The following is a 14,402-nucleotide window of genomic DNA, read 5'->3' on the forward strand; positions in this document are numbered from 1 at the left end:
CTTGATGTATCCCCTTTGGGGTTAAGTTTCATATGAACAAACCCCAAGACTGAGGACTCAACCTATAGCTTTGGTTGCCCACACTGTTTGTGAGAATATCAAGAATTCAACTTGGGGAAGTTGAGTTTTCTCTCATTCTCACCATTCCCCAAAGGGGACTTTGCAAATACTTTTCCACTCACTGATCAAATCACTCTGGGATTCATCGGGGCATCATTCTGGACAAACCAACAAAATCTCATGTCCTACCTGAGATTCCAAGTACTTATGGCATTCAATCAAACTATCTAAATAAGTTATATTAGGTAATGCACTAGTCAAAATATTAATTTTGTAACAGATAAACATCTTTTGCTTTAGTCTCACACAGAAGGTGACATTTTAAAATATTAATTACCATCTATTCTCAGTACCCTGCAATAATGACATTCCTTTATTCTTCCTCATGCAAAAACATTTTTAAAATTGTACCTTGTACATTTCACTGTTATTATACACTCTAGGTATTCCTAGATTATACCTTCTCAATCTTTAACATCTATCTTTCTGATTTCAATATGTTCCCAGCCCTCCTCCCTCTATCATTCTCACATGCAGCTTCATTCAGTGTTTTAACATAATTATATTACAGTTAGGTAGTATTGTGCTGTCCATTTCTGAGTTTTTGTATCCAGTCCTGTTGCACAGTCTGTATCCCTTCAGCTCCAATTACCCAATATCTTAACCTATTTCTATCTTCTGATGGTCTCTGTTATGAACAAAATGTTCCAAGTTTATTCACTAATGTCAGTTCATATCAATGAGACCATACAGTATTTGTCCTTTAGTTTTTGGCTAGTCTCACTCAGCATAATGTTCTCAAGGTCCACCCATGTTGTTACATACTTCATAAGTTTATTCTGTCTTAGAGCTGCATAATATTCCATCGTATGTATATACCACAGTTTGTTTAGCACTTGTCTGTTGATGGACATTTTGGCTGTTTCCACCTCCTTGCAATTGTAAATAATGCTGCTATAAACATTGGTGTGCAAATGTCCGTTTGTGTCTTTGCCTTTATGTCCTCTGAGTAGATACCTAGCAATGGTATTGCTGGGTCAAATGGCAATTCTATATTCATCTTTTTTAGGAACTGCCAAACTGCCTTCCACAGTGGTTGCACCATTTGACATTCCCACCAATAGTGAATAAGTGTGCCTCTTTCTCCACATCCTCTCCAGCACTTGTCATTTTCTGTTTTGTTGATAATGGCCATTCTGGTGGGTGTGAGATGATATCTCATTGTGGTTTTGATTTGCATTTCTCTAATGGCCAGGGACATTGAGCATCTCTTCATGTGCCTTTTGACCATTTGTATTTCTTCTTTCTGAGAAGTGTCTGTTCAAGTCTTTTTCCCATTTTGTAATTGGATTGGCTATCTTTTTGTTGTTGAGTTGAACAATCTCTTTATAAATTCTGGGTACTAGACCTTTATCTGATATGTCGTTTCCAAATATTGTCTCCCATTGTGTAGGCTGTCTTTCTACTTTCTTGATGAAGTTCTTTGATGCACAAAAGTGTTTAATTTTGAGGAGTTCCCATTTATTTATTTATTTCTTCAGTGTTCTTGCTTTAGGTGTAAGGTCTATAAAACCGCCTCCAATTATAAGATTTATAAGATATTTCCCTACATTTTCCTCTAACTGTTTTATGGGCTTAGACCTGATGTTTAGATCTTTGATCCATTTTGAGTTAATTTTTGTATAGGGTGTGAGATACGGGTCCTCTTTCATTCTTTTGCATATGGATATCCAGTTCTTTAGGCACCATTTATTGAAGAGACTGTTCTGTCCCAGGTGAGTTGGCTTGACTGCCTTATCAAAGATCAAATGTCCATAGATGAGAGGGTCTCTATCTGAACACTCTATTCGATTCCATTGGTCATTATATCTATCTTTATGCTAGTACTATGCTGTTTTGACCTCTGTGGCTTCATAATCAAGAAACGAATTCCATTTACAATTGCAACTAAAAGAATAAAATACTTAGGAATAAATTTAACTAAAGAGACAAAAGACCTATACAAAGAAAACTACAAGAAACTGTTAAAAGAAATCACAGAAGACCTAAATACATGGAAGGGCATACCGTGTTCATGGATTGGAAGACTAAATATAGTTAAGATGTCAGTTCTACCTAAATTGATTTACAGATTCAACACAATACCAATCAAAATCCCAACAACTTACTTTTCAGAAATAGAAAAAACAATAAACAAATTTATCTGGAAGGGCAGCGTGCCCCGAATTGGTAAAAGTATCTTGAGGGAAAAAAATGAAGCTGGAGGTCTCACGCTACCTGACTTTAATGCATATTATGAAGCCACAGAGTAATTGTTCATTACTAGTGTATATAAACACTACAGATTTTTGAATATTGATCTTGTACCCTGCCACTTTGCTGTACTTGTTTATTAGCTCTAGTAGTTTGGCTGTGGATTTTTCAGGGTTTTCAACATATAGTATCATATCATCTGCGAACAGTAATAGTTTTACTTCTTCCTTTCCAATTTTGATGCCTTGTATTTCTTTTTCTTGTCTAATTGCTCTGGCTAGAACTTCCAACACAATGTTGAATAACAGTGGTGATAATGGACTTCCTTGTCTTGTTCCTGATCTTAGGGGAAAAGTTTTCAGTTTTTCCCCAATGAGGACGATATTAGTTGTGGGTTTTTCATATATTCCCTTTATCATTTTAAGGAAAGTCCCTTGTATTCCTATCCTTTGAAGTGTTTTCAACAGGAAAGGATGTTGAATTTTGTCAAATGCCTTCTCTGCATCAATTGAGATGATCATGTGATTTTTCTGCTTTGATTTGTTGATATGGTGTAGTACATTAGTTGATTTTCTTATGTTGAACCATCCTTGCATACCTGGGATGAATCCTACTTGGACATGATGTATAATTCTTTTAATGTGTTGCTGGATTTGATTTGCTAGAATTTTGTTGAGGATTTTTGCATCTATATTCATTAGAGAGATTGGTCTGTAGTTTTCTTTTTTAGTAATATCTTTGCCTGGTTTTGGTATGAGGGTGATGTTGGCATCATAGAATGAATTAGGTGGCTTTCCCTCCACTTCAATTTTTTTGAAGCGTTTGAGCAGGATTGGTACTAATTCTTTCTGGAATGTTTGGTAGAATTCACATGTGAAGCCGTCTGGTCCTGGACTTTTCTTTTGGGGAAGATTTTTAATGACTGATTCAATTTCTTTACTTGTGATTGGTTTGTTGAGGTCATCTATTTCTTCTTGAGTCAAAGTTGGTTGTTCATGCCTTTCTAGGAAGTTGTCCATTTCATCTACATTGTTGTATTTATTTGCGTAAAGTTGTTCATAGTATCCTGTTATTACCTCCTTTATTTCTGTGGGGTCAGTGGCTATGTCTCCTCTTCCATTTCTGATTTTATTTATTTGCATCCTCTCTCTTCTTCTTTTTGTCAATCTTGCTAAGGGCCCATCAATCTTATTGATTTTCTCATAGAACCAACTTCTGGCTTTATTGATTTTCTCAATTGTTTTCATGTTCTCAATTTCATTTATTTCTGCTCTAATCTTTGTTATTTCTTTCCTTTTGCTTGCTTTGGGGTTAGTTTGCTGTTCTTTCTCCAGTTCTTCCAAGTGGACAGTTAATTCCTGTATTTTTGCCCTTTCTTCTTTTTTGATATAGGCATTTAGGGCAATAAATTTCCCTCTTAGCACTGCCTTTGCTACATCCCATAAGTTTTGGCATGTTCTGTTTTCATTTTCATTTGCCTCAAGATATTTACTGATTTCTCTTGTCATTTCTTCCTTGACCCATTGGTTGTTTAAGAGTGTGTTGTTGACCCTCCACATATTGGTGAATTTTCTGGCACTTTGCCTATTATTGATTTCCAACTTCATTCCCTTATGATCTGAGAATGTGTTTTGTATGATTTCAATCTTTTTAAATTTGTTGAGACTTGCTTTGTGACCCAGCATATGGTCTATCTTTGAGAATGATCCATGAGCACTTGAGAAAAAGGTGCATCCTGCTGTTGTGGGGTGTAATGTCCTATAAATGTCTGTTAAGTCTAGCTCATTTATTGTAATATTCAAATTCTCTGTTTCTTTATTGATCCTCTGTCTAGATGTTCTGTCCATTGATGAGAGTGGGGAACTGAAGTCTCCAACTATTATGGTAGATGTGTCTATTTCCCTTTTCAGTGTTTGCAGTGTTTGCCTCATGTATTTTGGGGCATTCTGGTTTGGTGCATAAATATTTATGATTGTTATGTCTTCATGTTGAATTGTTCCTTTTATTAATAGATAGTATCCTTCTTTGTCTCTTTTAACTGTTTTACATTTGAAGTCTAATTTGTTGGATATTAGTATAGCTACTCATGCTCTTTTCTGGTTGTTATTTACATGAAATATCTTTTCCCAACCTTTCACTTTCAACCTATGTTTATCTTTGGGTCTAAGATGTGTTTCCTGTAGACAGTATATAGAAGGATCCTGTTTTTTAATCCACTCTGCCAGTCTATGTCTTTTGATTGGGGAGTTCAATCCATTAACATTTAGTGTTATTACTGTTTGGGTAGTACTTTCCTCTACCATTTTGCCTTTTGTATTTTGTATGTGATATCTAATTTTCCTTCTTTCTACACTCCTCTCCACACCTCTCTCTTCTGTCTTTTTGTATCTGTCTCTAGTGCTCCATTTAGTATTTCTTGCAGAGCTGGTCTCTTGGTCACAAATTCTCTCAGTGATTTTTTGTCTGAAAATGTTTTAATTTCTCCCTCATTTTTGAAGGACAATTTTTCTGGGTATAGGATTCTTGGTTGGCAGTTTTTCTCTTTTAGTAATTTAAATATATCATCCCACTGTCTTCTCACCTCCATGGCTTCTGCTGAGAAATCTACACATAGTCTTATTGGGTTTCCCTTGTATGTGATGGATTGCTTTTCTCTTTCTGCTTTCAAGATCCTCTCTTTCTCTTTGACCTCTGACATTCTGACTAGTAAGTGTCTTGGAGAACGTCTATTTGGATCTATTCTCTGTGGGGTATGCTGCACTTCTTGGATCTGTAATTTTAGGTCTTTCATAAGAGTTGGGAAATTTTCAGTGATAATTTCTTCCATTAGTTTTTCTCCTCCTTTTCCCTTCTCTTCTCCTTTTGGGATCCCCACAACACGTATATTTGTGTGCTTCATATTATCATTCAGTTCCCTGAGTCCCTGCTCATATTTTTCCATTTTTTCCCTATAGTTTCTGTATCTTGTCGGATTTCAGATGTTCCATCCTCCAGTTCACTAATCCTAACCTCTGTCTCTTGAAATCTACCATTGTAGGTTTCCATTGTTTTTTTCATCTCTTCTACTGTATCTTTCATCCCCATAATTTCCGTGATTTGTTTTTTCAGACTTTCCATTTCTTCTTTTTGTTCATTCCTTGCCTTCTTCATATCCTCTCTCAATTCATTGATTTGGTTTTTGATGAGGTTTTCCATATCTGTTCATATATTCTGAATTAGTTGTTTCAGCTCCTGTGTCTCATTTGAACTATTTATTGGTTTGTTCCTTTGACTGGGCCATATCTTCAATTTTCCTGGTGTGATTTGTTACTTTTTGCTGCATCTAGACATTTAATTACCTTAATTAGTTTATTCTGGTGATTGCTTTCACTTCTCTTACCTAGGGTTTTCTTGCTAGATGAATTTGTTGTCTGTGTGTTCTTTGACCTTCATTTCAGCTTTTTCTGGACCTCTAGCTTAGGTTTTGTTCAACAGAGGATAACTTTTCAGTTCTTGTTTTCTTGTTTCTTGCTCTGCTTGTACAGTGCCTTTTCCCTCCCCACCCTTAGGAGGGTCTACGTAGGTATTATAGACTCAAGCTGGGTTTTCCTGGACTAAACTGGCCTCCTATCAGGGGCAAGGAGTCACCTGTGTCAGTTTTCCCTGAGGGTGAGACCCAGCAGGTTAAAAGACTTTCCTGTGAAGTCTCTGGGCTCTGTTTTTCTTATCCTGCCCAGTATGTGGCGTGTGTGCCTGCAGGTCGCACCAGCAAAAGATGATGAGGCACTTTTAACTTTGGAAGACTCTCCCTGCTGGGGGCATGGTGGAGATGGAGGAGAGATTGTCGGCTAGTTTTAATGGCTTCAAATTGCCAAGCCCTGGGGTCTGAGTTCCTTGATGGAGGGATTCCACCTGAGTTGGGCTTCACCCCTCTCCTGGGGAAGGCACAGGTGGGAGACAGCCCTGAAAGCAGCCCGTTTCTGCCTATGCCTGGGGCAGTTGCAGCCTGAGAAGTCCCACCGCTGAATCCAGAGGCTGCCAAGTCTCCATAGAGACACAGCCACTAAAGCCTCAATTTCCTCCCCTTTCCTCTTTTTCCATGAGCCCAATGATCGACCTCTGCCTTGACCAGGTTTAGAGTCTCTTTCCTTTCCCTCTGGGAAGCCGCCTGTGGGGAAGGGGTGCCGGGCGCCAGCCACCGCGGCTTGGGGAGCTCACGGTTTTGGGGACGCTTGCAGCCGGTCCAGCTGGTCCCGACTGGGGTACGCTTGTGTCCGGTCACTGACGTGGCTCCAGGAGCTGTTCGGTACTGTTTCTGGTTATTTAGCAGTTGTTCTGGAAGATGAACTAAAACATGCACATTGCTAAGCCACCATCTTGGCCCCTCCTCCATATTTTTTTTTACTCATCTTGAAACCTTGACATTTTGATATATTAATGTGCTATAGTAGAATTTCAACTCTGAGGCATCGGTTCCTTAAGCTATACCCAGCTAGTGTTATGATAGTTTTCGTTAAATGCCAGGAGCTAACAAAAAAAAGAGGGAAGAGAGAAAAAAACAAGAAACCCTTTCTCACACTTGGCAAATTGACCTATGCAAGTTCTCTCCTTCAGGGCTCATCCCTACGATAATTTAGAAACCAAAGTGCAGGGGTCTTCCTGATCCTTTCTAGGTATGCCTCTTGTCTTGGGCATGAGCACTGTGGTTGTGGGAATGCCCCCATTTACATAGTTTTGCATGTCTCAGCTTCTCTGAGACAAATTAGGAACTAATTTGCACACAGTCCCAGTCACTGCACTGTACGTCCTACAGACAGAGGTCCTTTGCCCCAGGCAGCACAACTTGGTTACTCTCCCATAGTGTTCTATAGGTGAGCTCAGCGAGCCTCCTTCAACATGTAGGGCAAATTCTGGGAATGGTGAGTCCCTCAGGCCACCACCGGACAGATTGGGCAGGACATACACGCTCCTACTATGTGCACAAGGGTTACTCTGTCCCTCTGGAACCAGATCAGGAATCCGCACTCAGAATGCTGGTCACTTCCATGCCGAGCCACTGAGAGGTGGGAAAGGAGCCAGCCAGGGTACCACGAGATCCTACCACTTGTAAGTAGGCTTTTTTTTTTTTATTCAATGTTTGTCCTTCTACCAAAGTCCTTTAACTGTTTTCTGGAGCTTGATGTTTCTGTCAGTTCTTGCTGGTTGTCCAAAACTTCTGTGCGGAGACAGAGCCCTGAAGCATCTCATTCTAGCATCTTGATTAGGGAGGTGCCTCATTAATGCCTTTTTCTCTTTTTTTAATGCAATTTTATTGAAATATATTCACAGGACATATAATCATCCAACATATACAATCAGTGGTTCATAGTGTCATCATATAGTTGTGCATTCATCATCACCATCAATTTTTGAACATTTTCATTACTCCAAAACCAATAAAAATAAGAATATAAATAAAAATAAACATAAAAACGAACACCCAAAACATCCCATACCCTCTATTTTTTTTTTTTATTTTCTTACTCATCTGTCCATATACTGGATAAAGACAGTGTCAGTCAAAAGGTTTTCACAGTCATACTGTAAAAGCTATATAGTTATATAATAATCTTCAAGAATCAAGGCTATCCTACATTCTGGAGCAGCTAGAAGGAAAAATCTGAGAGGATCATATGGTAGCCCATGACAAACTCTGGGATCTGTCCTGTAACTACTTATTGAAGAGTGATTTGAAAACTATTGCTTTTTTATTTCTTTGCTTTGTATATATGTTATACTATACAATAAAAAAAGTTAAGAAAAAAAAATAATCAAGGCTACTAGATTACAGTTCAATGGTTTCAGCATTTCCCTCTAATTACTCCAATACACCAAAAACTTAAAACGGATATTTATATAATGCATAAGAATAACCTCCAGAAGGAACTCTTGACTCTATTCAAAATTGCTCCGCCACTGAAGCTTTATTTTGCTTCATTTCTCTTCCCCCTTTTGGTCAAGAAGCCTTTCTCAATCCCATGACACAAGGGCCAGACTCATCCCAGAGAGTTATGTCCCAGATAGGGGGAAGGAAGTGAGTTGACCTGCTGAGTTGGCTTAGAAAGAGAAGCCACATCTGAGCAACGAAAAAGGTTTTCTGGAAGTGACTCTTAGGCATAATTATAAGTAGGCTTAGCTTCTTTGAAGGAATAAGTTTCATAAGTGCAAGCCCCAAGATTGAAGGCTTAGCCTATTAAATTGGTAGTCCCCAATGTTTGCAAGAATATCAGGAATTCCCCAGATGGGGAGGTTTAATAGTTCCACATTTTCCTCAGTCTCTCAAGGGGACTTTGCAAATACTTTTCTACCTTTTGCCCAGATTACCCTGGGGTGTGTCAGGGCATCACACTAATCTGTATAAACCGAGAAAATCTCAGTCCTTATTCAAGTTTCCGCGTAATTATAATGTTCAGAGAAAATGACCATACAAGTTAAACTAGATAGTGAAAATATACATAGAAAACATAAATTTTGCATCAATAACCATCTTTTCCTTTGTTCTCACACAGAATTTGAAGTTCTAAAACACAGGCAATATCATCCTTTACCATTTAGTCTGATTTAACTTGGTACTAACTAGTTAACCTTCATTTATATCTCTAGTTGAAGTAAATCTCTTTTTCACCTTTTTAAACAGTTGCTATATGGGTAATGCTGACTTTCATAGCTGCAGAACTCAAGCTCTAAGTCTCAATAGTCACACACAATGACCAGGTTATACACAAAGGGTTCAGCATCTCAGAATTTAGAAATAACAGTTACAACTTAGGAACAGAAGTGACTACAGTAAAAACTTACAGTCTAGGAACCTTTACAATAAGCCTTCCCCTGATAACCTGTGCTCTCAGAGTTTGCACATTATAGTTATCCATATTTGTGAAGCATTATAGTATCTATCTTTTCATTTTTGGCTTATTTAACTCAACATACTGTCCTCAATGACCATTCACCTAGCTGTGTGCCTCACAACTTCATTCCTTCTTTCAGCCACTCAGTATTCCATTGTATGTATACATCACAGTTCATCCTTCTGTTCATCAGTCAATGTACCAGTAGGCCACCTCCATCCATTGCAAATGATGAATACTGTCACCATAAACACCAGTGGTCAAATGTAGGTTTGTGCCCCTGCTTTCAGTTCTTCCAAGTATATACCTAGTAATGGGGTTGCAGGATCATTTTAGCCTCCCATGGAACCACCACTCTCTCCTCCAGAGGGCCTGCACCATTCTATTTCCCTATCAACAGTGGATAGATACATCTCTCTCTCTCTCAACATTTTCTCCAGAACTTCTACCTTTCTGTTTATTTTTAAACAATTTTTTTCACACACCATGCAGTCCATCCTAAGTAAACTATCAATGGTTCCCATATAGTCACATAGTTATACATTCACCACCACAATTTCTATGAGGACATTCCCATTTCTTATACAAAGAGAGAATAGGAGGGAAAAATGAAGAATAAAAATTTAGAATAAAATAAAAAGGAGAAACAATAACACCAAGAATCCCATACCCCACTTTATATCCCTCTCTTACTGACCTTAAGCTTTGGTATAACGCCTTTGTTACATTTAATGGAGGCGTATTACAACGTTACTGTTAACTATAGAATGGGGTTTGCTTTGATTGTACTTTTTCATATACCATTCAATTTTCAGTAACTTGCCATGTTGACATTCATTTGTTTTCCCTCAGGTAAAAACATTCTTATATTTGTACATTTAATCACCATCATTGTCCACTCTAGGTTTCTCTAAGTTATAGAGTCCCAGTCTTAAACTTCTATCTTTCCTTCTGGTGTCATATATGCCTCTAGCCTTCCTCTTTTAACCATACTCACACTCAGCTTTGTTTAGTATACTTATAATATTGTGCTACCACCAGCTAATATTGTGTTACTATTTCTGGATTGTTGCAATCAAACATTTTGAACATTCTGTACTCCTTCAGCATCAAATGCCCAATCTTTGCCCTCTATCTCCTGATAACCTATGTTCTGAACTTTAACTCTCAAAGTTCACTCATTAATTTTTACTTAGTTGATTAAGTTGGTGTTTAATTAGTTGATATTCGTGAGACCATACAGTATTTGCCCTTTTGTTTCTGGCTAATTTCACTCAACATAATGTTCTCAGATTTCATCCATGTAGTTGAGTGCATCATGACTTTATTACTATATCATGTTTTATTTTTTTCTGTTTTCACCCTTACTGTTAGTCTTAATTTCTACACTGTTCTCCAGACCTCTCCTCAAGTCTTTTCCTATCTACCTGTAGTGCTCCATTTAGTATTTATTGTAGAGCAGAGGTCTTGTTTACAAACTCTCTCAGTGTCTGTCTAAACATATTTTAAACTCTCCCTCATTTTTGAAGGATAGTTTTGCTCGATATAAAATTCTTGGTTGGCAGAATGGAACCTTTTTTGGAGGAGGGTCTCCCCGATATGATCAACCCCAATCAGACTTCCCAGACAAGGCAGGCCCAGGTCTCAGGAGGAGGGTCTAATCAGCATCAAGTTGCCCCGAGGATGAGACCCAGCAGACTGTTCGACTTTCCTGCGGAGCCTCCAGATTTTGTGCTGTCAACCGACAGCTCCCCACTGGCGTAAATTCTCAGACTGCCAGGGGTGTGGGTGAGACAGAGGCTGAGGGAGAAGGCAAGTTTAAGCTGTTTCTGATTCCCAGCCCCTGGGGTCTGAATTCTCTGAAGGAGGTCCACTACTTGAGCTGGGCCCCACCCCCTTTTCTTGGGGAACATATATGCCTTCTAGGGAATTATCTCCTTCACTTAACTTGTTACTTTGTCTCTCAGGCCTATATTAACTCTGTCCTGGCCTGGGTCAGCGCTGAAAATTAAAAATGCTTGAAGTTTTCTCTAATGAGCTACTTAGAATACTTTTAAAAAGAAAAAAGAAAAAGAGAGGGCAGGCAACAGTGGCTCAGTGGGAGAATTCTCATTTGCTGTGTCAGAGACCTAGGTTTGATTCCCGGAGCCTGACCATGCAAAAAAGAGAGAGAAAAAAATCCCTTTTCAGAGTCAGTCCCCAGCCCCCAATGTTCCCCAGTAAGGAGCCAGAATAGGTACCTGACTCTGTGTGCCCCTTTTCTTGGGGTATGGCCCTTTTCCAGTATTCTGAACGTGGCTGACTCCAATAGCCTCCTTTTTTTTTTTTTCTTCTTCTTCAGCCTCATCTCCTCTCTCAGGTTACTTTGCTGCTTTCTCTGGGTTTATCTGTGCTTGGAGCTTGTATTCAGCAGTACAAATTTGTTATTTAAAACTGCAATTGGAGCTTACCTTTCATTGCTCACAGAAAAGACTGCTCCATTTTCCCACAGGGAAGCATCTCCAATAGCCTTCCATGCCAGTAGGGGATTGGGGCCAACCTCTGCAGTTTGTGCAGAAACTTTAATACTTACAGTTTCCTGATATGATTTTGGCCCTTCCACCCTTTACAGACTGATGTCTGATGTGTGTCTGGTTGCAGGTGTCCCCTAACAGTTGTCTCAAACAGTTCCTGGCTATTTATCAGCTGATCTAGAGGACTAACTAAATTCCACACCTCCCTAAGCCACCATGTTACCTCACTAATACTCTTTGACAAGTATTATCAGCCAATAAAATAGTCATCCTACCAACTACAGGCAATTTTCATTATTCCATATTTGAAAATTTGCCTACTCACTGAAATTTATTTGTAACCCCCAAATCAATTGTTGAGCATTTTCACAATCATTTGTGGACATGCACAGAATGGTAAAATATTTTATTTGTCCACTCAGCCTTTTTGTTTCAACCTCACACTATAAACAAATGCCCTTTTCACAGTATATTTAGTGCCATATTTTTCACATTTTTGTGCTTTTTGATGTGATTTCTCTATTTAAAATGTTCCCAAGCATAGTGCTGAAATCTTGTCTAGTGGTCTTAAGTACAAGAAGCCTGTGATGTGCCTTATGGAGAAAATATGATGTGTTGGGTAAGCTTTGCTAACATATGAGTTACAGTTTGTTGGCTTGAATTCAATGTTAATAAGTCAACACCTTATTTAATGAGCTCCAATCACCTTCCACCCAATGCAACTTATTATTAAACTTGCTTAAATTTATGTTCTGAGGCTTTGTTTAAATGTTGCTCTAAAATGATCTGAAGGCAATAATATTATTTCTAGAAAGGATTAAATTAGGGTTAAAAGGCTAATGTAATTCTGGAGACTACTCTTACACAAGCTTCAGCTAGATATTGTTAACTAACATGGTTTGCCAAATCCAGCAAACATCATTCCTGTTAACCCTAAAGAACACCTAGGGCTCTGAGACCCTACAAAAGTTTCATGTAATAAGCTTATTTTCCTGAAACCTATAATCTACAGAAGGTCCCTAGGCCAAATAAGTCTTAAAACCCAGAGGGTCCAGCCTCTCCAAGAACACTAACTATTTCATCCCCGTATCCTATATAGCTGACACCCCTTTTCAACATGATAAGTTAGAATGGGTATAGCCCAAAGACCCCTATAGAATGCGAGTAGGATCAAAGGATAAAGAGGAGTTATAACAGAGAAGATAGGATTTGACAAATGAGAATGACTGCTGAATCAATATAATGATATTTATTTTAGCTTCCAGAGTAGCTAGAAGGAAAAACATGAAAAATGTGAAATGGTCACCTATACTAAACTTTGAAATCTGTTCTGTAATTGTTTGTTAAAATGTACTTTGAAAATTATTACTTTTTTTGTATATATATTTCTCAACAAAAAATGTTTTTTTAAAAAAAAGGCTAATGTAAGTAAAAACTTCCTAGGGAATCCTAATATGCAAGTTAAAGGAGCAAGCAAAAGATATAAGGTATCCTTAAATAGAAATACCTATAAAGCAAAATTATGGATTGATAAATTGAGGAAATGTTGTGACTAGAGGCTTACAAGAACATAAACCCATATTTCCTCTAGGGATTAGGGTTTGGTAGACACTAATTCGGTGTTCTAGGTGACTTAATGGAACCTAACTACCGCAAATAATGAGAATCAACTGCATGCCCACTGATGAAGTCTCATTATGTTGGTCAAAAGATTGCATTATAAATGATCATTACAATTATTGCATGAAGGACAAAAAAATGTATGGGCAAGTCCCTACTTATAAGGGGATGAATTACTGTGCACATATCCATACATATAGTCTTAAAACAGCAGACAATCAGTCAGGAACACTTTATATAAAACAGAGGTATAATTTTTGGTAATGACTAATAATTCTTTCAAAATCTTAAGATAAATGTCAGTATGTTATTTAAGTTTGAATAGATCTCTACTTTAAACACCTTTTTTTTTTAATTACAGAAGCTATGAGGTTAAAGAAAAAAAACATGCATCACTCTAGTAGGTCTAGAAGTAATATTGCCATACTGAAGATGAACAAGATTGAAAGGGGTTGTATAGACCTACGTGTCCCATTGACTCACACTAGAAATATGAATGAGTTCTCGTTAAGAATTACTTCAAAGAGATGAATCATGCATAAAAAGTGTTTAAGTCCAGGGTACAGGGGGAAAGCTGCAATTGCATGCTATGAGCTATGTTCAAAAGGAAATCATCAACACACCACAGCAATAGCAGAGGTAAATAATGGGGCAAGGGACAAGAGTTGAGGAGGTTTAGATTTCCTGTTTGGTGAGGGTGTGTTTATTGGTTTTCTGTTTCTTGGGAACAATGAAATTATCTAAAATTGAGAATGTTGGTGGACTGTGGACTTTGGACCCTCTACATGATGCCTGATAAATGCAGGTGTCTGAAGGATGCACTGACGGAGTAGATTAGTGAACGATGTTGTATACTTATGAATGAAGGCTGTACTGGTACAAAAAGGAAAAAATGTCATGAGGCATACAACAACATGAATGAACATGCAGGACATTTAGTGAGACAAAATAAGCCAGAAACAAAAAAACAACAATGGGATGGTCACCTTTAGAATATGCTTATAAGAAAACAGGGGTCTAGATTGTAAGCTTTTAGAGCAGACACATTAAGTCCAGAGGGGTAATTGTTATTTCTGCATTTTGAGAGGCC

General features: G+C 38.0%; 1 protein-coding gene across 3 annotated transcripts in view; it reads right to left on the reverse strand.

Annotated features, from left to right (window-relative positions):
* CDKL3 (cyclin dependent kinase like 3) overlaps positions 1 to 14,402 on the reverse strand; it is a 187,181-nt gene that overhangs the window by 83,359 nt on the left and 89,420 nt on the right. The window lies entirely within an intron of this gene.

Source organism: Tamandua tetradactyla, chromosome 20 (genome assembly GCF_023851605.1).
Source record: "Tamandua tetradactyla isolate mTamTet1 chromosome 20, mTamTet1.pri, whole genome shotgun sequence".
In the NCBI taxonomy this organism is placed as follows: domain Eukaryota; kingdom Metazoa; phylum Chordata; class Mammalia; order Pilosa; family Myrmecophagidae; genus Tamandua; species Tamandua tetradactyla.